Consider the following 23,251-nt stretch of genomic DNA (forward strand, 5'->3'; position numbering starts at 1 on the left):
TGGTTTCTTCTTACTTTCTGTTCTCACCATTTTTCTGGTAAAACTTTGATTCTGAATGTATGTTGGATAGCTTGAAATCTTTTTGCGCAATCGTGCTCACTTGTCACTGTGCTGCATGTTTTTCTGGTTTTTATGAACCTGTTTACTTTACCCAAAAGGTTGATGATTTTCGCTATGTTGATGATTTTACTAATGAACCTTTGTAGAAAGTAACGATTTTTTCTAGTCGCTTGTTTTGATTTTCTTCGTGAACTTTGTTTGTTTGGGGTGTTTATTTTCTGAAAAAGGTGGCGTCTTTGATGAGTTCTTCTTGATACTTTAGTTGCTTGGTAGTCCCGTCTGCGACTGTGAATTTTGAGCGGTAGTTATTTTGATGACTTTGTTTGATTTGTAGCTCGTGGCTTTCTTCTCAGAGTGTTATTTTCCTGTTAGGACGCGTAGAGATCTTGTAGGTTTCCCTGAGTTCTTGTTCCATAACTTGCCTCCAAAAGGTGGCCCTGGATCTTTAGTGTGGGTCCTGGGGTTTCCTTTTGTTGCTTGTATTGCTCTGTGTCATGCTTATCCGAGCTGTTTTGATATGATTTATTTTTTACTTTTTCTGAGACGTTTGGGTTAGTAATCTATTTTCTTCTTTTCTTGCTGTAGGACTAGTTGACCTCATGTCTTCTCGCAAGAACATTGTTGAGACATTTTCCCAAGTCCCTGAGGGCATGGCTGATTGGGTGGATTCGATGGTTCTTTTGTGTGTTTCTTTGGTTGATTCCGAATTTTGTCAGCAGCTTAGGCAATTTCATAGGGTTTGTAGTAGCGGTAGTGAGGAAAAGAATTATGAGCTTGTACCCCCACTCCTGAAGAGAGAGTTTGTTTCTCTACTCGAGTTGCTGGAGACTGTCCTTTTTTCTATGCGTATGATTTCTTTTTTGGCCTGATGAATATCACCCTTCCTTTTACTCCTTTTGAGACCAACCTGTTGTGGTCTTGTAATGTAGCTCCATCCCAACTTCACCCCAATTCTTAGGGTTTTATAAAAATCTTTCAATTGCTGTGTCATGAATTTGACGTCCCTACTTTGCAATCCCTTTTCTTTTATTTATTTTTCTTGACAAAACCTGGGGTAGTGAAGAAAAAGGCTGCATGGGTTTCTTTTCGAGCTTCGCAAGGGAAGAAAGTTTTTTTTATGTATGACGAGTCGTTTCGTGATTTTAAGAACTATTTCTTTAAGGTCCGAGCTATTGAAGGAGCTCGTCCCTTTTTTTCTGGATGAGAATGATGAGCCCACTTTTCCTTTAGAGTGGCAAAAGAACGTTGTTGTGTCGAGGTATTTTCCTGGGAGATATTGGATGAGGTCGAGCAAGCTTTTGTGACTGTGTTGGAGGAGAATTGGGGACAGCCTCCCTATCTTGATACCAAGAAATTCTTAGGGGACCCCTCACTCCTCCCGGCTGAGCTGGGTAATGTCAATTTTGGCTTTCCTTATCTTGTCGAGTTTATTTCTTTACGAGCTCTTTTTTCATATTTGTAACTTGGTTTCCTGCTGTGATGTTTTGTTTGGCAGAGATGATTAAGAATAATGAATCTATGAAGGCCTTCAAAAGGGCGAGGAAAGCTACTGCAGCCCAAAACGTCTCGGCCAAGGCGGCCGGGGAGGGATCATCCCAGGTTCAGTCGAAGCCGGCCGTACCAAGCTCACCGGGGGCAAGGAAGGTAATCCCTACTCCCCGGGTCCGTTTGGCTGATCCTCCTCAAGTTTCTGTTGCCATTTCTGGTACTCCTCCCAACAAAAAACAAAAAACAATTGAGTCTTTTAAGATGGCGCATATGGGAGCTGCCCTGTACCGAACTGCCCAAAACCTTCCTCTACATGCTACCAAGGACTTTATGGAGGAAGCTAAGCGAGAGTTCGACCGGATGAAGGGTCTGAAGGAGGAGCTCGAAGTGAAGGTGACCAAACTTGAGATGGAGCTGGAGAGCGAGAAGGCTAGCTCCCTTGCCTTGTCGGCTTCTGTGAGGTTAGCGGAGGACACGGCATTGAGGCATAAAGATAGCTACATCACTACCTATTGGGAAGTAATGCGTCTCAGGGAGGAATTAGAGTCGGCCCGGGTTGATTATTTTGAGCTCCAGGGTTATCTTGTAGGCAACGTGAATGCTGCTTATGAGAACCTGAAGGAACAGGTTTAGGTTCTTGCCCCGGAGGTCGACCTTGCTCTATTTAGTTTAGATAATGTTGTGAAAGATGGCAAGATTGTCCCTGAGAACCCTGAAGATGAAGAAGTTGAGCCTCCCTCAGTGCCTGCTGCCAAAACCTCTGTGGTACCAACTTCTTCAGTTCCTTCAGCTGGTGCCGGTCATCCCGAGTTAGAACCTGACTGTCGAATCTTGAACCGGGATGATAGGACTGTGGATGCAGTGCCTCTCTAGACTCGCCCTCCTTCACCCCGTACTGATGCTGCCGAGAAGCCCTCGGATGTTAGTTGAATTTTCTTAACTACTTGTGTAGATAGTCCGGCTTGTGGGCTCTTTAAAACTCTTTTTGTAAATGATGTTTGATGACTGTCGACACTCCTTCAGTTGCTTGTTTAGCAACTTTATTTTGAAAAACTAAAGTAGATTCCAAGCTTTGTGGCTGATTTTGGTGGCCTCCGAGGCTTGTTATAACTTTATGTTTCTATATTATGTCTGTTTGTACTCAACATGGCACCTTTCTATGTTTTGGGAATGTTGGAGCCTTGTTTGCTCGACCTCTTTGGATTGCTTTAGTATTTGTGGCTTTGATTCCTATGAGGCTTCTGAAGTTTATTTCTAGTAATCCTGTTTTGTTTGGACCTTTTATGAGGTCTCTGCCAGGTATTACTTTTTTATAACTTTAGCATTCTATGTGGGTCAACTTCGTCATGTCGGGTCCTTCTTAAGTTATTTTTGTAATCTTCTTTCTTGGACCTTGTTCTGGTCTCTTTCAGGGATTACTGATGAGCGGATATTTTATACGCTTTTTGGCATTGTTTTTACATAGTTTTTAGTACGATTTAGTTAGTTTTTAGTATATTTTTATTAGTTTTTAATTAAAAATCACATTTCTGGACTTTACTATGAGTTTGTGTGTTTTTCTGTGATTTCAGGTAATTTCTGGCTGACATTGAGGGACTTGAGCAAAAATCAGATTCAGAGGCTGAAGAAGGACTGCAGATGCTGTTGGATTCTGACCTTGCTGCACTCAAAGTGGATTTTCTGGAGCTACCGGCATCCAAATGGTACGCTCTCAATTGCGTTGAAAAGTAGACATCCAGGGCTTTCCAAAAATATACAATAGTTCATACTTTGCCCGAGTTTAGAAGACACATCTGCCCTATTCTGGAGTTAAATGCCAGAAATAGGTTGCAAAGCAGAGTTAAACGCCAGAAACAGGTTACAAACTGGCGTTTAACTCCAAGAAAGACCTCTACACGTGAAAGCTTCAATGCTCAGCCCAAGCACACACCAAGTGGGCCCAGAAGTGGATTTCTGCATCATTTACTCATTTCTGTAAACCCTAGTAACTAGTTTAGTATAAATAGGACTTTACTATTTTAGTTTTAAAGGGAGTTTTATCTTTGGAACGTTTTTCCTTAGACTGGGAGGCTGGCCATTCGGCCATGCCTGGACCTTGTTCTTATGTATTTTCAATGGTAGAGTTTCTACACACCATAGATTAAGGTGTGGAGCTCTGCTGTTCCTCATGAATTAATGAAAAGTACTATTGTGTTTCTATTCAATTCAAGCCTATTTCTTCTCTAAGATATTCATTCGCACTCAAGAACATGATGAATGTGATGATTATGTGACGCTCATCATCATTCTCACTTATGAACGCGTGCCTGACAAACACTTCCATTCTACATGCAAACAAGCTTGCATGTGTATCTCTTAGCTTTCTGATCGTGAGATTAGAGTCTTTGTGGTATAGGCTAGGACTATTAGCGGCCATTCTTGAGGTTCGAAAAGTCTAAACCTTGTCTGTGGTATTCCGAGTAGGATCCGGGAAGGAATGGCTGTGACGAGCTTCAAACTCGCGAGTGCTGGCTGTAGTGACAGACACAAAAGGATTACTGAATCCTATTCCAGTATGATCGAGAACCAACAGATGAATAGCCGTGCAGTGACAGCGCATCTTGGACCATTTTCACTGAGAGGATGGGAAGTAGCCATTGACAACAGTGATGCCCTACACAAAGCTTGCCATGAAAAGGAGTAGGAATGATTGGATGAAGACAGCAGGAAAGCATAGGTTCAGGAGGAACAAAAGCATCTCTATACGCTTATCTAAAATTCTCACCAATGAATTACATAAGTATCTCTATCCTATTTATATTTTAATTATATTTTAATTATTAAAACTCTATAACCATTTGAATCCGCCTGATTGAGATTTACAAGGTGACCATAGCTTGCTTCAAGCCGACAATCTCCGTCGGATCGACCCTTACTCACATAAGGTTTATTACTTGGACGACCCAGTGTACTTGCTGGTTAGTTGTGCGAAGTTGTGACAAAGTGTGTGAATTACGTTCCGAGCACCAAGTTTTTGGCGCCGTTTCCAGGGAGGGAACGAACAACAATTTCGCATTTGTTTCCGGCAACAACAGTGCCAAGTTTTTGGTCCGGCAACAACACCAAGTTTTTGGCGCCGTTGCCGGGGATTGGTCGAGTTTGGACAACCGACAGTTCATCTTGTTGCTCAGATTAGGTAATTTTATTTTAATTTTAAGTTTTTGTTTTTATTCTTTTTATTTTCGAAAAAATTTTCAAAAAAAAATTTTAATAAAAATAAATTATTTTATGTTCTTCATAATTTTTAAGAAGGAATTCTAGATTTTCATGAAACATGTTGAAGCCTGGCTGGCTGTAAAGCCATGTCTAATTCTTTTGGACGGAGGCTTCCACTCATCGGAAGCAAGTTGAATGAAGTATCAGCTGCTGTATGTTTGATTTGTATCTGCTAAAGCTTGGCTGGCCATTGGCCATGTCTAGTGTTTTGGACCGGAGCTTTCACTGAAAGCCTGGCTGGCTAGTAAGCCATGTCTAATTCTTGGATTAGAGCTTTAGACTAACATTGTAAGATTCCTGGAATTCTTATTAAAAATTTTGAAATCCTTATTTTGCTTTTTCCAAATAATTTTTGAAAAATACCAAAAATATTAATAAAATCATAAAACCAAAAAAAATTTATGTTTCTTGTTTGAGTCTAGAGTCAAATTTTAAGTTTGGTGTCAATTGCATATTTTTTATTTTTTCCTAAAAATTTTCGAAAACTCATGCATGTATTCTTCATGATCTTCAAGTTGTTGTTGATGATTTTCTATGTTTGATCTTTAATTTTTCTTGTTTTGCATCTTTTCTTGTTTCTCATATGCATTTTCAATTTGTTAGTATCTCAACATTAAAAACTAGTTTGGTGTCTTGCATGTTTTTATTTTCTTAAAAATCTTCAAAAATAAGTTCTTGGTGTTCATCTTGACATTCAAAGTGTTCTTGATGTTCATCTTGACATTCAAAGTGTTCTTGCATGCATTATGTGTTTTGATTCATAATTTTCATATTTTGAGTCTTTTATTGTTTTTCTCTTTCATCGTTAAAAATTCAAAAATAAAAAAAATATCTTTCCCTTTTTCTTCTCATAAAATTCGAAAATTTGAGTTGACTTTTTCAAAAATTTTTAAAATCTAGTAGTCTCTTATGAGTCAAATCAAATTTTCAATTTAAAAATTCTATCTTTTTCAAATCTTTTTCAAAAATTAAATCTTTTTCATTTTTTTCTTACATATTTTCGAAAATTTTAAATTTTGATTTTTGAAATCTTTTTCTTATTTTGTTTCATAATTTCAAAATTTTTACAAACAATTAATGTGATTGATTCAAAAAAGTTTGTTACTTGCCTATTAAGAAAGGTTCAATCTTTAAATTTTAAAATCATATCTTTTTGTTTCTTGTTAGTCAAGTAATCAACTTTAATTTTCAAAATCAAATCTTTTTAAATTTCTTTTTCAAATCTTTCTCAAAATAAGTTTCAATCACATCTTTTTCAAAATCAATTTCAAAATCTTTTCTAACCTCTTATCCTTTTAAAATTGATTTTCAAATCTTTTTCAAACTAATCCTATCTTTTTGTTTGATTCTTATCTTTTTCAAAACTACCTAACTAATTATCTCTCTCTAATTTTTGAAAATCACCTTCCTCTTTTTCAAAATTTCTTTTTATTTAACTAATTGTTTTAAATTTTAATTTAATTTAATTTCATTTTTCTTTTTTAAAAAAAAATTTTGAATTCTAACCTTAATTTTAAATTAAAAACAAAAATATTTTTATTTTAATTTATTTAATTTTCAAATTCTTCCCTCTTATCTCCTTCTAATTATTTATTTATTTACTAACACTTCTCTTCATCTCAAAATTCGAACCATCTTTTTCTCTTGGCGTTCGAATTTCTCTTCTTCTACTCACACAAAGGAATTTCTATACTGTGACATAGAGGATTCCATATTTTCTTTTCTGTTTTCTTCTTTTTCATATGAGCAGGAACAAGGATAAGAACATTCTTGTTGAAGCTGATCCTGAACCTGAAAGGACTCTGAAGAGGAAGCTTAGGGAAGCTAAAGCATAACTCTCTGGAGAAAATCTGACAGAAATTTTCAAAAAAGGAGACATGACCGAAAATAATAACAATGCAAGGAAGATGCTTGGTGACTTTACTGCAACAAATTCCAATTTACATGGAAGAAGCATCTCAATCCCTACCATTGGAGCAAACACTTTTGAGCTAAAGCCTCAATTAGTTTCTCTGATGCAACAGAACTGCAAGTTTCATGGACTTCCATCGGAAGATCCTTTTCAATTCTTAACTAAGTTCTTGCAGATCTGTGATACTGTTGATGACAAGTCATCCTAGCCTATTTTAACTAGTCTTTTTCTTTTGTTTTCATTAGAATTATGCACTTTCTTGAGCTACAAGCAAGCTAATTGAGTAGATTTTCATGTTTCCCTTGATTGAATCAACCATATATGAATTCATGCCATTTATGAGGTTTTATGCTATATTTGTTGCATATTGTGAAAGAATGAATATCTCATGATTTTGAGCATAGCTTTGATGTGTTTGGTTGATTAATTATAGGTGCAGAAAGCTTGGAGAAGGGTTGAAGCAAGAAGGAATAGCTAGGAGTAAAGAGAAGACAATGGAGTAAGTGAAATTGAACCAGGAAGCAAGAAGCTGGACCTAAAGTTAGCATCAAACTTTTGCACAAACTTTTGGTTGAAAAGTTAGCCCCAACGTTAGCCCCCTAACTTGGAGGCTAACGTTGGAACTTGAAAAGCATTCCCTGGGTACCAAAAGTTTGCGCCAACGTTAGCCCCCTAACTTTGAGGCTAACGTTGGCACATGAAATTTACCCCTGGGCACCAAAAGTTTGCGCCAACGTTAGCCCCCTAACTTTGAGGCTAACGTTGGCTTGAAGAAATCCTCCCTGGGCACCAAAAGTTTGCGCCAACGTTAGCCCCCTAACTTTGAGGCTAACGTTGGCACATGAATTACAAGGGAGAGGAGCAAAAGTTTGCGCCAACGTTAGACCCCTAACTTGGAGGCTAACGTTGGCGCCACTAGCACACAAGGCAAGGCCAACGTTAGGGTCAAAGTTAGACCCCTAACGTTGGCACCAACGTTCATACCAGCAAGTTTTGTGGGCTGCTATGAAAAGTTGGAGCCAAAGTTAGACCCTTAACTTTAGCTCCAACTTTTGGTCCAACTTTTGCTAACCTCAAACCCGGTTCAATTGGTTCACTTTGGTTCTTCTTCAAACTTCAAGAGCAATCAACCAAGGCCTCTTTCAACCCAATTCCACCAAGAGCAAAGGCCCAACTCAAGGCTTGAAGATCATTTAAAGAAAGTGTATAAATAGGATAGAATTCAAGTTCTTCGGGGAGCTTTCTTTTGGAATTTTCATAATAGTTTTTGGAGAGCTTTGGATATTGAGTGATCTTTAATTTCTTTGTCTTGGGGAAGGAGAATTCACTTCTCTTCCTCTTAGTTTTATTGCTTTCAATTTCAATTACACTTGTCTTGGATCTTGGATTGAAGAATTGAAGAAATTCTGTTTCAATCTCAATCTTGGATCTCTCTGCTTTACTCACTGCATAATTGAATTTAATTTTCTGTTAATTGCTCTTCATCTCTTTTCTTTGCAATTTACATTTTCTTTGCAATTGTTGTTGTTGGATCTAGGAAGGCATTGAGATCTAGACTTGATTTTCTAGTCTCTGGGTCCTGAGATCCAAATCTCCAATTTACATTCTGTTTTTCTTGCTTTCCATGTTCATTTACTTTTCTGCTATAAGATCCGATCCAATCCCAATTCCCTTTTACTCTTCTGTTTGATGCAATTTAACTTTTCCTTGTTTAATTACTGCAAATCCACGTCCCAATCCCCTTTACATTTCAAGCAATTTACATTCCTTGCACTTTAAGATTCCGCAATTTACATTTCTTGCACTCTAAGTTTCTGCCATTTAATTTCTTGTTCTTTACGTTTCAGCAATTTATTTCTTGTTCTCTTTACTTCAATGCAATTTAATTTCTGCAAGTCACAAAACACTCAACCAATTCTTGATTCGCTTGACTAAATTAACCACTAAGCTAAAATTGCTCAATCCTTCAATCCCTGTGGGATCGACCTCACTCCCATGAGTTTTTATTACTTGATACGACCCGGTACACTTGCCGGTTAGATTTGTGTATTTTGGGAGAAATTTATTTTTCCTCCAAAATATCTCATCAAGTTTTTGGCGCCGTTGCTGGGGATTGATTAGATCAACAATGATTAAGTGGGTGAGAAGTCTAGATTAAGCATTTTCTTTATTTTTGTTTTCTGTTTCAAAGTGAAACCAAGGTGTTTGAGTTTTTGCCTCACTAAGAAATTCTCATCTCTGATATGAGTAATTTCAATTTTCCTTGGTTGTGTGTTTTACAAAACTCAAATGGAGTTCAACTCATCTTATGATCAAACAAATTCTATGGGATATCACCCACCATCACCAATCTCTAATGGTGGCTGGGAATATCACCAAGAGAATACACATTCTGAGCACTCCAATTCATGGAGATTTGCTTCACAATCACAAGATGAGAAAGAAAATCATATGGGATATTTCCCTCCACCACAAAATGATGCAAGTCATGATTCTAATGGTGGCTGGGAAGGGAATTCTAGTGCTCCATATGATAATCATCCAAAGATATCATCACTTGACCATACTTCAACCGAAAGCCCCTTTCAAAACTCACCACCCACACAAACTTCCATGAACCACTCATGGTTTTCAGAATTTGAGTCTAGGTTCAACAGAATGGCGGAGGAATATCAACAATCCCGGAGGGAACTAGAAATCCTTTCTCAGGAGACGGATAAGCAATTGGAGGACACAGATAAATGCTTAGAACTACTAAGCAAGGAAAATGAAGACCAATTGATGGATATGAAGGATAAAGTGGAAGAGCAAGATGAGGAGGCTACTGCATCAAGTGAACTTTCAATGAAGAATGAGGTGGTTGAAAATGAAACTGCACTTGAGGTGACAAGGGAACATGAAGACTCACAACTCTCACAAACCTCCCTGACCCAAAAACTCTCAACAATTGAATCTGTGATTGAAAAATATGAAGAGGAGATGAAGAAAGCTTGGGAAAATCAACAAACCTCCTCAATGAAAAAGCTATTAAAACAATTGTTGAGTGTAAAAGAGGAAGTGGAGGAGCAAGAAAGTGAGAAAGTCATTCCAAACTCAAGTGAGGCAGAGAAGTACATGAAGGAGGAGTTCATGGAACCACCAGTTCAAAAGGCTCTGGATGAATATAAAACTCCAATAATCACACAGCAACCAAGACTTGGATTCAAAGAAGTGAAGGCAACTAACAAGAGCACCAATCATGTCCCTGAACCAGCAAGCAAGATCAATCAAGCCATTTGCAAAAGGAAGCTTGCTGAGGAAAGGCCAAGGCAAGGGACAGTAGCTGAAACTTCTCCTCCTTTGAAGTCATTTCTCTTAACAAATTGGAAGAAGAGGAAGAAAGTAAAGAACAGGTAGACAGTAGGTACACTTCTTTTCCTTGCTTGGTTTAAATTTCAATAAATTGGCATATGGTTACATTCTAAGTTTGGTGTTGCTATGCAACAAAATTTGGTTCCAATTCTTACAAGATACATGCAGTAATTCCAAGTGAAAGTGTCACACTAAGTTTGGTGTGCCACTTATCTTTTATGCAAAGTATTATGCTCACCTTCTTAAGTTTGCAATCACAATGTCTCTGTCTCTTATGCCTTGATTATTATCTTTAATTTTGCTTGCTTGAAACACATGTACTACTAACATTCCTTGTGTAAGACATTCATGATCCATCTTAGCCCCATAGCCACGGTTCTAATAGTTGCTTGAGGATGAGCAAGCATTCTGAGTTTGGTATGGGAAGGAAGAGAATGGGAGGAAAATGACAACAATAGAGAAGATGAACTACAAGGTTGTAAAGTTCCTTTTTCCTCTCATTTGTTTCAAGCACTATAAACTGCATGATTGTCTTTACCTTCTCTGTATGCATGTGTGTATGAAAAGGCATAGTTTGATTTCTAATTTGCAACATGGTGCTGTGTCATTATGATTACCAACTTGAGTTTTGTGAATTCAAAAGCAGTAAAGTATCATGATCATAAACAAACAAGGCATTAAAGAAGATTTTAGCATGTGCATAAAAGTATTGGGAAGCTAGTATGTTTGATTGTTGCTTAATTGCATTGGATTTTATTTAATTGAAGTTTTCATCTAGGACATTTTGTGAAATCTTTTGAAAATCATGAAAACCTTGAAGAAGCAAATACAATTAAAGCAAGAAAAGAAAAAGGGAAAGAATGAGAAAGCTGAAGGCTCTGAGTACCAATGGCAATTTATTTGCTAAGTACTTGTGGTGTTTATGTATCAAGCCAAATGCTTGGAAACAAAACACTTAGAAGTCAAGGCTAGGCTCAAAGTGCAAAAGCACTCCCTCAAAGCTCAAGGCTCTGAGCATCAATGATTAGAGAGTTAAGAAAAGAAAAGAAAAATGAGCTTAATGAAGTCCTCTAATCAAATGCTTGTGGTGTTTATGTATCAAGTGGTAATACTTGAAAACAAAGCATTTAGAAGTCGTAGCTTTGTTATCAACTCATGGGGCAAATCACCCAAAAGGAGAAGCTAAATAAAAAAAATCAAAAGCTTGTTTCAAGGAAGAAATATAAAAGAAAGATTTCATAAATTGAGCTAGATGGAAGCATCAATCATTTACATTTCTTTTGTGATTGTAGCATGCTTAGAAAACTAGCTTACCATGAACATTGAGTTGCTATTCTTCTTACCTGGGATTGTCAATCTTTATTGCATGATTCTTTTCTTGCTTGGGGACAAGCAAGGTTTAAGTTTGGTGTTGTGATGACATGTCATCATGTCATGTTTTTCTATGCCTTTTTCCTTTGTTTTCAATAGGTTTTATACACTTTCTTGAGCCATAAGCAAGCCAAGTGGGTAGATTTTCATGCTTCCTTTGATTTAATCAACCATGTATGAATTCATGCTATTTCATGAGGTTTTATGCTAAAATTGTCACATATTATAAAAGAATGAATATCTCATGATTTTGAGCATAGCTTTGATGTGTTTGGTTGATTAATGATATGTGAAGAAGGCTTGGAGAAAGGGTGAAGCAAGAAGGAATGGCTAGGAGTAAAGAGAGGACAATGGAATAAGTTGAACCAGGAAGCAAAAACTTTTGGGTGAAAAGTTAGCCTCAAAGTTAGACCCCTAACTTGGAGGCTAACGTTGGCACATGAAATTCACCCCTGGGCACCAAAAGTTTGCGCCAACGTTAGCCCCCTAACTTTGAGGCTAACGTTGGCATGAAGAGAACCTCCCTGGGCACCAAAAGTTTGCGCCAACGTTAGCCCCCTAACTTGGTGGCTAACGTTGGCACATGAAATTCACAAGGGGAGGAGCAAAAGTTTGCGCCAACGTTAGCCCCCTAACTTTGAGGCTAACGTTGGCGCCACACACCACAACAGCTCGAAGGGGTATACTTCCAACAAGAATAACTTGAGCTACAGAGCTCCAAATGAGGTGATTCAAGAAGCATTGGAAAGTAGGAATCAAGAGCTTTCCAAGCATATATGGAACTGCATGGTGGACACTAAAATTGAGGGAGAAAACTGCCCCGCAATGTGCATAAATGAACATGGTGGCAACATGCAGTGAGGCCACTTGACCTCTGCACCTTCGATGGAGTATAACTCGAGCTGTAGAGCTCCAATTGATGTGCTCCCAACGGTATTGGAAAGTAGACATCCAGGGCTTTCCAACAATGTATAATAGTATGGGGTGGACAATACGTTTGAGCCTCCAGAACTGGCGTTTTCGCCAATGTTTGAGGCAAACGTTACCTCAAACGCTGCACACCAAAGCCAGCGACCATGCCCTCTTCAAATGATCATAACTTGAGTTGTAGATGTCCAATTGAAGTGATTCCAAGTGGGTTAGAAAGCTGACATTCAGAGCTTTCCAACCATATATTGCCAATTTTATGCCCAATATAGACTATCATATATGGTTGGAAATCTCTGAATGTCAGCTTTCTAACCCACTTGGAATCACTTCAATTGGACATCTACAACTCAAGTTATGATCATTTGAAGAGGGCATGGTCGCTGGCTTTGGTGTGCAGCGTTTGAGGTAACGTTTGCCTCAAACGTTGGCGAAAACGCCAGTTCTGGAGGCTCAAACGTATTGTCCACCCCATACTATTATAAATTGTTGGAAAGCCCTGGATGTCTACTTTCCAATGCCATTGGGAGCACATTATTTGGAGCTCTACAGCTCGAGTTATACTCCGTTGAAGGTGCAGAGGCCAGTTGGCCTCACTGCAGGTTGCCACCATGTTCGTTTATGCACATTGCGGGGCAGTTTTCTCCCTCAATTTTAGTGTCCACCATGCAGTGCCATATATGCTTGGAAAGCTCTTGATTCCTACTTTCCAATGCTTCTTGAATCACCTCATTTGGAGCTCTGTAGCTCAAGTTATTCTTGTTGGAAGTATACCCCTTGTATGCCTTGTGGTGTGTGGCGCCAACGTTAGCCTCCAAGTTAGGGGTCTAACGTTGGCGCAAACTTTTGCTCCTCTCCCTTGTATTTTCATGTGCCAAAGTTAGCCTCCAAGTTAGGGGTCTAACGTTGGCGCAAACGTTAGGTGGCCAGGGAGGAGTTTCTCATGCCAACGTTAGCCTCAAAGTTAGGGGGCTAACGTTGGCGCAAACTTTTGGTGCCCAGGGGTGAATTTCATGTGCCAACGTTAGCCTCAAAGTTAGGGGGCTAACATTGGCGCAAACTTTTGGTACCCAGGGAGTGATTTTCAAGTTCCAACATTAGCCTCCAAGTTAGGGGGCTAACGTTGGGGCTAACTTTTCAACCAAAAGTTTGTGCAAAAGTTTGGTGCTAACTTTTGGTCCAGCTTCTTGCTTCCTGGTTCAATTTCACTTATTCCATTGTCTTCTCTTTACTCCTAGCTATTCCTTCTTGCTTCAACCTTTCTCCAAGCTTTCTTCTCCTATAATTAATCAACCAATCACATCAAAGCTATGCTCAAAATCATGAGATATTCATTCTTTCATAATATGCAACAAATATAGCATAAAACCTCATGAAATGGCATGAATTCATACATGGTTGATTCAATCAAGGGAAACATGAAAATTTACTCAATTGGCTTGCTTGTAGCTCAAGAAAGTGCATAATTCTAATGAAAACGAAAGAAAAAGACTAGTTAAAATAGGCTAAGATGACTTGTCATCACAACACCAAACTTAAAGCTTGCTTGTCCCCAAGCAAGAAAAGATTTATTGAGAAGAAAGAATGAAATGGAAGAGGATGTTCATGCTAGCAGAGTATTATTGATAGTTCATGGGGTTTTGTGTGGATATGTAAATACTCACTTCTTACTGACTCCTAGGCCTAGAAAGTCTCCTTCAAGCTTCAAGTAACATACTACTATGACCTCTCATTATTCCTTTATCCTTGGCTATTACTTTGTTGATAAGCTTTATTTGAGTGTCATGTGTAGCAGGTTCATTTTCTTTTCTTTATACTTGACACATTATTCACCATAGACACTTGGCTCACATTCCTTCTTAAAACATTGATGCCCAGCACCTCTTTGGGTTACTAAATGCCTTGTAGTTAGGTTGCTCTTGATAGTGGACTTTCAGCTGATGATCCCGGATTAGTTAACCCAAGTCACCGAGTGTTGATGCACTCCTAAGAGCTTACTAATCCAAGCAGATCCTAATACAAAGACATCACAGGCATATATTTTAAAGTTCAAGCTATTGGTGTCCAGCTTTGTTTCTTTTTGTTTCCTTTTGTTCTGCCACTTTTTGGCTAACTTTTTTTTTCTTTTTGTTTTTCTTTCTAACCAAGGAATTTTTTTATTTAATTGAGATTCATAGACAGTAGGCCACTCTTTACTTAGAAGGAGATATCCTAGATCTTTATTCACTAAAAGTAAGCTATTGTACAATCACACACATACCACCACTTACTTTTATTCTACTTCTATCTAACAGAGACTATCTTACTTCTCATTCAAACATTTCTTTTATTGAATTGAAAATGCAGGGGACAAAGCATGCTTTTTGTTAAGTGAACACACAAGCACATACTTAAGCTAGCATACTTATTTCAACTAGAACACTCAAGATGCAAAATGACTAAACTAACAGTTACTGTTGCAATGGTAACTCTCAAACTTCCAAATTAGAACAGTTCAATGCTGATAGAATTAAGTGACAATACAACCTCTTGGTGGCTTCTTCTTCTTACTCTCAGCTGATGGTATGTAACCCTTCCAAGAGAGTGATTGAATTCCTATAAAGTTCATGGAAGTTGCTTGTTTCTCAAGCCCTTAGGTAACTTGTTAGTGTGCAGAATTTTCTTGTAGGCTTTTGAACTTACTTTGGTGTGTGAACACCAAACTTAGTTCCTTGCCACCTTTCTCATGCATCAAAAAAACTATATGTGAAATCCTCCTATCTTTGTTAAAGACAATAAAAACTAGAAAAACTAAAAAGTAAACAATTGGTTAATTAGTTTATCTGATTACTCGGAGCTAGCATCCATGTATGCAGAAGGTGAGAATGTGCTTTTAAATGAGAATTTGGTGGAACACCAAACTTAGAATCTTTCATTCTCTCTTAATTTATTTTGGTGTGCAACACCAAACTTAGCTCCTTGCAATATAGATAAGTCTAATTAACCCTTTTCTTGAAATAGCTATGAGAAGTGAACTACCTCAGGTTGGGTTGCCTCCCAACAAGCGCTTCTTTATTGTCATTAGCTTGACATCAATCCACTTAGATCATGGGGGTTGAAAATCATAGTGCCTCAGCTTTTCTCCTCTTACTGTGGACCTCCTTCCGGTCTCCTCTTTGATGATCTCTAGGTGTTCAAGTGAAAGAACCCGGTTTACAGTGTAGTATTCGGATGATTGTGGGGACACCTTCATTGGTTGGGTGTTTAACACTACTTTATCCCCTGGTGAAAAGCCTTCAGTAGGGATCTTCTTGTTTCTCCACCCTCTTGGCCTCTCCTTCTTTTCTTTCTCAAAAGATACCCCCTGCCTTGGTGGTTCCTTATCTGAGATGTTGAATTTCTCATCTGGAGGTTTTGGATCTAGTTCCTCCTTGATTTCTTTGGTCTGTTGCACCATCTCTACTTCTTTTAAGCATGGATTCAGAAGTCTTGGAGCTAACTCATTGACTACCTCCTTCAAACTTTGATCTCTGGCCTTATCCTCCATACACTCTTCTTCTTGAGTGGGCTCATGTGGGGTTTTAAAAACATGGAATGCTAGGTGCTCGTCATGTACTCTCAGCAACAATTCCCCTTTTTCAACATCTATCAGTGCTCTGCCCGTAGCAAGAAAAGGCCTCCCTAGGATGATGGGGGTGTTAGGATCCTCCTCCATATCTAGGATGACAAAATCAACTGGGAGAAGGAATTTTCCCACTTTTACCAGCACATTCTCTACAACTCCAAGTGCTCGTTGAATGGACTTGTCAGCCATTTGGAGAACTATTCGTGTGGACTTCAGCTCAGAAATTTTAAGCTTCCTCATAAGAGATAGAGGCATCAAGTTTATACTTGCACCAAGGTCACAGAATGATTTCTCAATAGTTATGTTTCCTATGGTACAAGGTATATAAAACCTTCCAGGATCCTCCTTCTTCTCTGGTAAACCTCTTTGGAGAATAGCACTACACTCCATTGTCATTTCAATAATCTGTCCTTCCTTCAAGGGTCTTTTCTTTGTTAGCACTTCTTTCATAAATTTGCCATATAATGGCATCTGTTCAAGTGCTTCTAAGAACGGAATATTGATGCTGAGTGTCTTGAATATGTTCAGGAACTTTGAGTATTGCTTATCCTCGTTTTCTTTTTTGAATCTTTGAGGATATGGAAGTTTAGGGATATATGGCTTCATCCCTTCCTTCTTCTCTTGTAGCTGTGTTTCAAGGATGTCCACATCTTTCTTTGAGCTTTTTGCATTCTTGGTCGTTCTCTCCTCTTCACTTCTCTCTTCTGTCTCTTCTTGTGGAACTTCTCTGTTGTGTTCTTCTTGATTGATGGCTTCCTTCTCCCTAGTCTTTTCACTTCCCACTATGATTGCTTTGCACTCCTCCCACTTTGTAGCTTTTCCTTTGTCCTTTGGATTGGAGATTGTATCACTTGGGAGAACATTGGTTGGCCGTTCAGCTTGTTTGGCCAATTGTCCCACTTGTCGTTCAAGGCTCTTCATGGTGGCTTCATTTCTCTCTTGCATGTTGACCAAGCTTTGAGTGGACTGAGCAATTGCTTGTATGGCTGCCTCAAGACTTGAAATTTTACTTTCATGATGGTCTATTGGTGGTATGATGGGGGTGGAATGTGGTTGCTGGAAGTTATTTGTAGGGGTAGTGTGGTAGTTTTGGGGGTTAGATGTTGGTGCGGAAATGCTATTTTGATGAGTTTGTGGATTGTGGTGGGGTGGTTGATATGTATTTTGTGGTGTCTTGTATTGATTATTATTAGCGTTTTGCTGGTCGTGGTTTGAGTAAGTTGTGTTTCTTGAGTTGTTTTGGTTTGAGTTTTTCTGCCACGGTTACTGGCTGTGGGTGTGGTTATCTCCCCATCTGAGATTTGGATGGTTCTTCCAGGATGGTTTGTGGGTGTCACCATAAACCTCATTTTGGCATGAGCCTTGGTTATGCACATATTGAGGTTGTTCCTGCTGCTGATTTTCCTGGTTTTCTTCATTTTGTCCCCATGTGGTTGATGGTTGGCTTGTATTCACTGCTGCAACTTGTAAACTATCAATCTTTTTAGCCATCTGCTCAAATTGTTCTTGAATCTGCTGCTGCATTATCTTGTTTTGAGCTAGGAGGGTGTCAACCCCTCCATTTCTAACACTCCTTTCCTTAGTGATGGTTGGTGTTGTCTCTGATGGCCAAAGAAATATTGGTTGTTAGCCACCATGTCAATGATGTTCTGAGCTTCTTCAGCTGTCTTCATGAGTTGCATTGAGCCTCCTGCTGAATAGTCAAGTGCCTCTTGAGCTTTCATTGTCAGTCCTTCATAGAAATTTTGGAGTTTATCCCATTCATTAAACATCTCTTGTGGACACTTCCTGAGTAAAGCTTTGTATCTCTCCCATGCTTCATACAATGACTCTCCATCCATCTGAGTAAATGTTTGAACTTCAGTCTTCAATCTAATAACTCTTTGAGGTGGGTAAAACTTGGCAAGAAACTTAGTTACTAGATCATCCCAGTTGTTGATGCTATCTCTTGGAAATGACTCCAACCATTGAGTGGCTTTGTCTTTGAGGGAAAATGGAAATAGCAGCAATTTGTAACTGTCAGGATGCACACCATTGGTCTTCACTGTGTTACATATCCTCAGGAAGGTGGATAGATGCTGGTTTGGATCTTCCAAGGGGCCTCCTCCATAGGAATAGTTGTTCTGCACCAAGGTGATGAGTTGGGGCTTCAATTCAAAGTTATTTGCATCGACATTTGGGGTAAGGATGCTACTCCCACAATGCCTTGGATTAGCAAGTGTATATGAAGCCAAGACTCTCCTCTGGGGTTGACCATTGTTGTTGGCCATTCTCACTGGTGGATTTGTTGGATTTGTTGAGTGTTCCTCCAATTCATGATATTCTTCATCTGATTCTTCCTCTCCAGCAACATTTTTTTCTCTTGCTTCTCTTCTTGTATCTGACATACAAGCAAAACACAAGAAACACACAAAAACCAGTGACACTTCAATCTATTGCTAGAATGAAGTTTGAGTTAACTTAAGCAAAAATTCAAACAGTTAGTGGGTTAGTCAAAAATTAAAGAAACCGAAAAGAAAAATTGCTTGATCTAAACTACCACCTCACTTAATCATTGTCAATCTAATCAATCCCCGGCAACGGCGCCAAAAACTTGATGAGATATTTTGGTGGAGAAACGAATCTCTCCCAAAACACCCAAATCTAACCGGCAAGTGTACCGGGTCGTATCAAGTAATAAAAACTCACGGGAGTGAGGTCGATCCCACAGGGATTGAAGGATTGAGCAATTTTAGTTTAGTGGTTGATTTAGTCAAGCGAATCAAGATTTGGTTGAGTGTTTTGTGATGTGTAGAAAGTAAATTGCATGGAAGTAAAGAGAACAGGGAATTAAAGTGCTGAATCTTAAAGAACAAGAAATTAAATAGCAGAAACTTAGAATGCAAGAAATGTAAATAGCGGAATCTTAAAGTGCAAGAAATGTAAACAGCTGGAATTGTTAAGGGGATTGGGGATTGGATTTGCAGAAATTAAACAAGGAAAAATTAAATTGCATTAAACAGAAGAGAAAAAGGGAATTGGGATTGAACCGGATCCGAAACAGCAAAGTAGATAAACATGGAAAGCAGTAAACAGAGAATTGAAATGGGAAATCAGATCTCAGGACCCAGAGACTAGAAAACCAAGTCTAGATCTCAATGCCTTCCTAGATCCAACAAGAACAATTGCAAGGAAATTGTAAATTGCAAAGAAATTAGATGAGAAGCAAGTAATGGAAACAGAAATTCAAATTCAGTAAATAAACAGAGAGATCCAAGGATGAGATTGAAACAGAATTTCTTCAGTTCTCCAACCCAAGATCCAAGACAATTGTAATTTAAATTGAAAGCAATAAAACTAAGAGGAAGAGAAGTGAATTCTCCTTCCTCAAGAGAAGTGAATTCTCCTTCCTCAAGACAAAGAAATTAAAGATCACTCAATATCCAAAGCTCTCCGGAAACTATTATGAAAATTCAAAAGAAAAGCTCTTCCGAAAAAGCTCCCTCAATAACTTGAAATCTATCCTATTTATACACTTTCTTCCAATGATCTTCAAGCCTTGAGTTGGGCCTTTGCTCTTGGTGGAATTGGGTTGAAAGAGGCCTTGGTTGATTGCTCTTGGAGTTTGAAGAAGAACCAAAGTGAACCAAATGAACCGGGTTGGAGTTTTGCAAAAGTTGGAGTAAAAGTTTGAGCCAAAGGTCTAACTTTGGCTCCAACTTTTCATATCAGCTAGCACAATTTGTTGATACCAACGTTGGTGCCAAAGTTAGGGGTCTAACTTTTGCTCCAACGTTGGCCTCCCTTATGCACATTTATGGCGCCAAATTTGTCCTCTTGTCATGTTGCCAATTTTATGCCCAATATAGACTATCATATATGGTTGGAAAGCTCTGAATGTCAGCTTTCTAACCCACTTGGAATCACTTCAATTGGACATCTACAACTCAAGTTATGATCATTTGAAGAGGGCATGGTCGCTGGCTTTGGTGTGCAGCGTTTGAGGTAACGTTTGCCTCAAACGTTGGCGAAAACGCCAGTTCTGGAGGCTCAAACATATTGTGCACCCCATACTATTATACATTGTTGGAAAGCCCTGGATGTCTACTTTCCAATGCCGTTGGGAGCACATTATTTGGAGCTCTACAGCTCGAGTTATACTCCGTTGAAGGTGCAGAGGTCAGTTGGCCTCACTGCAGGTTGCCACCATGTTCGTTTATGCACATTGCGGGGCAGTTTTCTCCCTCAATTTTAGTGTCCACCATGCAGTTCCATATATGCTTGGAAAGCTCTTGATTCCTACTTTCCAATGCTTCTTGAATCACCTCATTTGGAGCTCTGTAGCTCAAGTTATTCTTGTTGGAAGTATACCCCTTGTATGCCTTGTGGTGTGTGGCGCCAACGTTAGCCTCCAAGTTAGTGGTCTAACGTTGGCGCAAACTTTTGCTCCTCTCCCTTGTATTTTCATGTGCCAATGTTAGCCTCCAAGTTAGGGGGTCTAACTTTGGCGCAAACGTTAGGTGGCCAGGGAGGAGTTTCTCATGCCAATGTTAGCCTCAAAGTTAGGGGGCTAACGTTGGCGCAAACTTTTGGTGCCCAGGGGAGAAATTCATGTGCCAACGTTAGCCTCAAAGTTAGGGGGCTAACGTTGGCGCAAACTTTTGGTACCCAGGGAGTGATTTTCAAGTTCCAACGTTAGCCTCCAAGTTAGGGGGCTAACGTTGGGGCTAACTTTTCAACCAAAAGTTTGTGCAAAAGTTTGGTGCTAACTTTAGGTCCAACTTCTTGCTTCCTGGTTCAATTTCACTTATTCCATTGTCTTCTCTTTACTCCTAGCTATTCCTTCTTGCTTCAACCTTTCTCCAAGCTTTCTTCTCCTATAATTAATCAACCAAACACATCAAAGCTATGCTCAAAATCATGAGATATTCATTCTTTCATAATATGCAACAAATATAGCATAAAACCTCATGAAATGGCATGAATTCATATATGGTTGATTCAATCAAGGGAAACATGAAAATTTACTCAATTGGCTTGCTTGTAGCTCAAGAAAGTGCATAATTCTAATGAAAACGAAAGAAAAAGACTAGTTAAAATAGGCTAAGATGACTTGTCATCACAACACCAAACTTAAAGCTTGCTTGTCCCCAAGCAAGAAAAGATTTATTGAGAAGAAAGAATGAAATGGAAGAGGATGTTCATGCTAGCAGAGTATTATTGATAGTTCATGGGGTTTTGTGTGGATATGTAAATACTCACTTCTTATTGACTCCTAGGCCTAGAAAGTCTCCTTCAAGCTTCAAGTAACATACTGCTATGACCTCTCATTATTCCTTCATCCTTGGCTATTACTTTGTTGATAAGCTTTATTTGAGTGTCATGTGTAGCAGGTTCATTTTCTTTTCTTTATACTTGACACATTATTCACCATAGACACTTGGCTCACATTCCTTCTTAAAACATTGATGCCCAGCACCTCTTTGGGTTACTAAATGCCTTGTAGTTAGGTTGCTCTTGATAGTGGACTTTCAGCTGATGATCCCGGATTAGTTAACCCAAGTCACCGAGTGTTGAGGCACTCCTAAGAGCTTACTAATCCAAGCAGATCCTAGTATAAAGACATCACAGGCATATATTTCAAAGTTCAAGCTATTGGTGTCCAACTTTGTTTTTTTTTGTTTCCTTTTGTTCTGCCACTTTTTGGCTATCTTTTTTTTTTTTGTTTCTTTTTGTTTTTCTTTGTAACCAAGGAATTTAATTCAATTGAGATTCCTAGACAGTAGGCCACTCTTTACTTAGAAGGAGATATCCTAGCTCTTTATCCACTAAAAGTGAGCTATTATACAATCACACACATACCACCACTTACTTTTATTCCACTTCTATCTAATAGAAACCATTTTACTTCACATTCAAACTGTTCTTTTATTGAATTTAAAGATGCAGGGGACAACACATGCTTCTTGTCAAGTGAAAATAAACACACAAGCACACACAAAAACTAGCCTACTTATTTTAAAAGAAACAAACATAATGCAAAGGCTTTTAATTAAGAAGAACTACTTAGAAATGCAAAGACAACTTAGAATAGATAGAATGCATGCTTTTTTTTTTCTTTGTAGTGATGAACAAGGAGCAAGTCCACCTTTCATTTGTCATGCCTTTTCTTTCTCCTTTCACACACTTGGCTGCTAGTGTTCCCACCATCCTTGTTTGGTGCCTCTTGATCTTGCCAAAAGCCAGCCTTATTCATAGCCTCATCCACTCTATCTTCGAGTCTCATAGCCCTGCTCACTTCTACCTCACTTCTCATTTTGAAGAATTCATCAAAAGTTGGGAATGCCGGATCCATGTTGTGCAAATGTTCTCCAATATAGTTCAGTTTGATTTGGCTATTGATGTTGTAATCGGCTTGTACTTCATACCTTGCATCTTGGAGTGTTGTGAACTCTTTAAGAGCCTTCAAATTTTCAGCTTGCATTTGTTCCAACTTTCCAAAAGATTCATGAGATTGAAAGGCATGTTCTTCTTGCATCACAAGAAATCTTGACTCGAATTCATTTTGTTTGTTCATTATTCTTAGCTCCCTTTCTTCTTGTGCTTGTTGGTTTTTCATGTACAGAGAATGGTATTCCTCTTGCCTTTCTTGGATTCTCGTGTACTGTTGAGACAATCTCCCTATTGCTTCTTGCATTTGAGTCATATCCATATTGCCATGTGGGAAAAAGTGTGGCTGTTCCTCCTCCTCTTGTGGCTCTTCTTCTATGTGTGGCTCATCTTCTTCCATTGGTTCTTCTACTTCCCTTCCTCCATGTGGCCTTCGGCCTTGATGTGCTTCAAGGGGCATCATCATCCGTTCAATGGTTATGGGCATGCCTTGGCTTAACCACATTGGATTCTCCTCTTCCATTGGAACCTTAGCCCTTGCACACAACCTCCAAATGGTGCTCGGATAGTACAACCAAGATCCGGCCGAATTCTTTTCAGCTAGCTTTTGAATGTCTCTTGCAAGGATTTCATGAACTCTTATCTCTCCTCCCACAATGATGCAATGCAGCATCACGGCTCTCTCCCTGTTAACTTCTGAGGTGTTCACTGTGCCCAGAATTGACCTTTTCATCAACTCATACCATCCTTTTGCTTCCGGAGTGAGGTTACATCTCTTCAGGAACTTGTATCTGTTCTTGTTATCTCCTTCCCATTCTGAGTTCTCAAAACAAATGTCTCTCGCAATCTCCTCATAATCCTGATCTTCATTCAATCTTTGTTGGTATCCCGGTTCATCAAAGCGGATTGACTTT

The sequence above is a fragment of the Arachis hypogaea genome, chromosome 16, assembly GCF_003086295.3.
Source record: "Arachis hypogaea cultivar Tifrunner chromosome 16, arahy.Tifrunner.gnm2.J5K5, whole genome shotgun sequence".
In the NCBI taxonomy this organism is placed as follows: domain Eukaryota; kingdom Viridiplantae; phylum Streptophyta; class Magnoliopsida; order Fabales; family Fabaceae; genus Arachis; species Arachis hypogaea.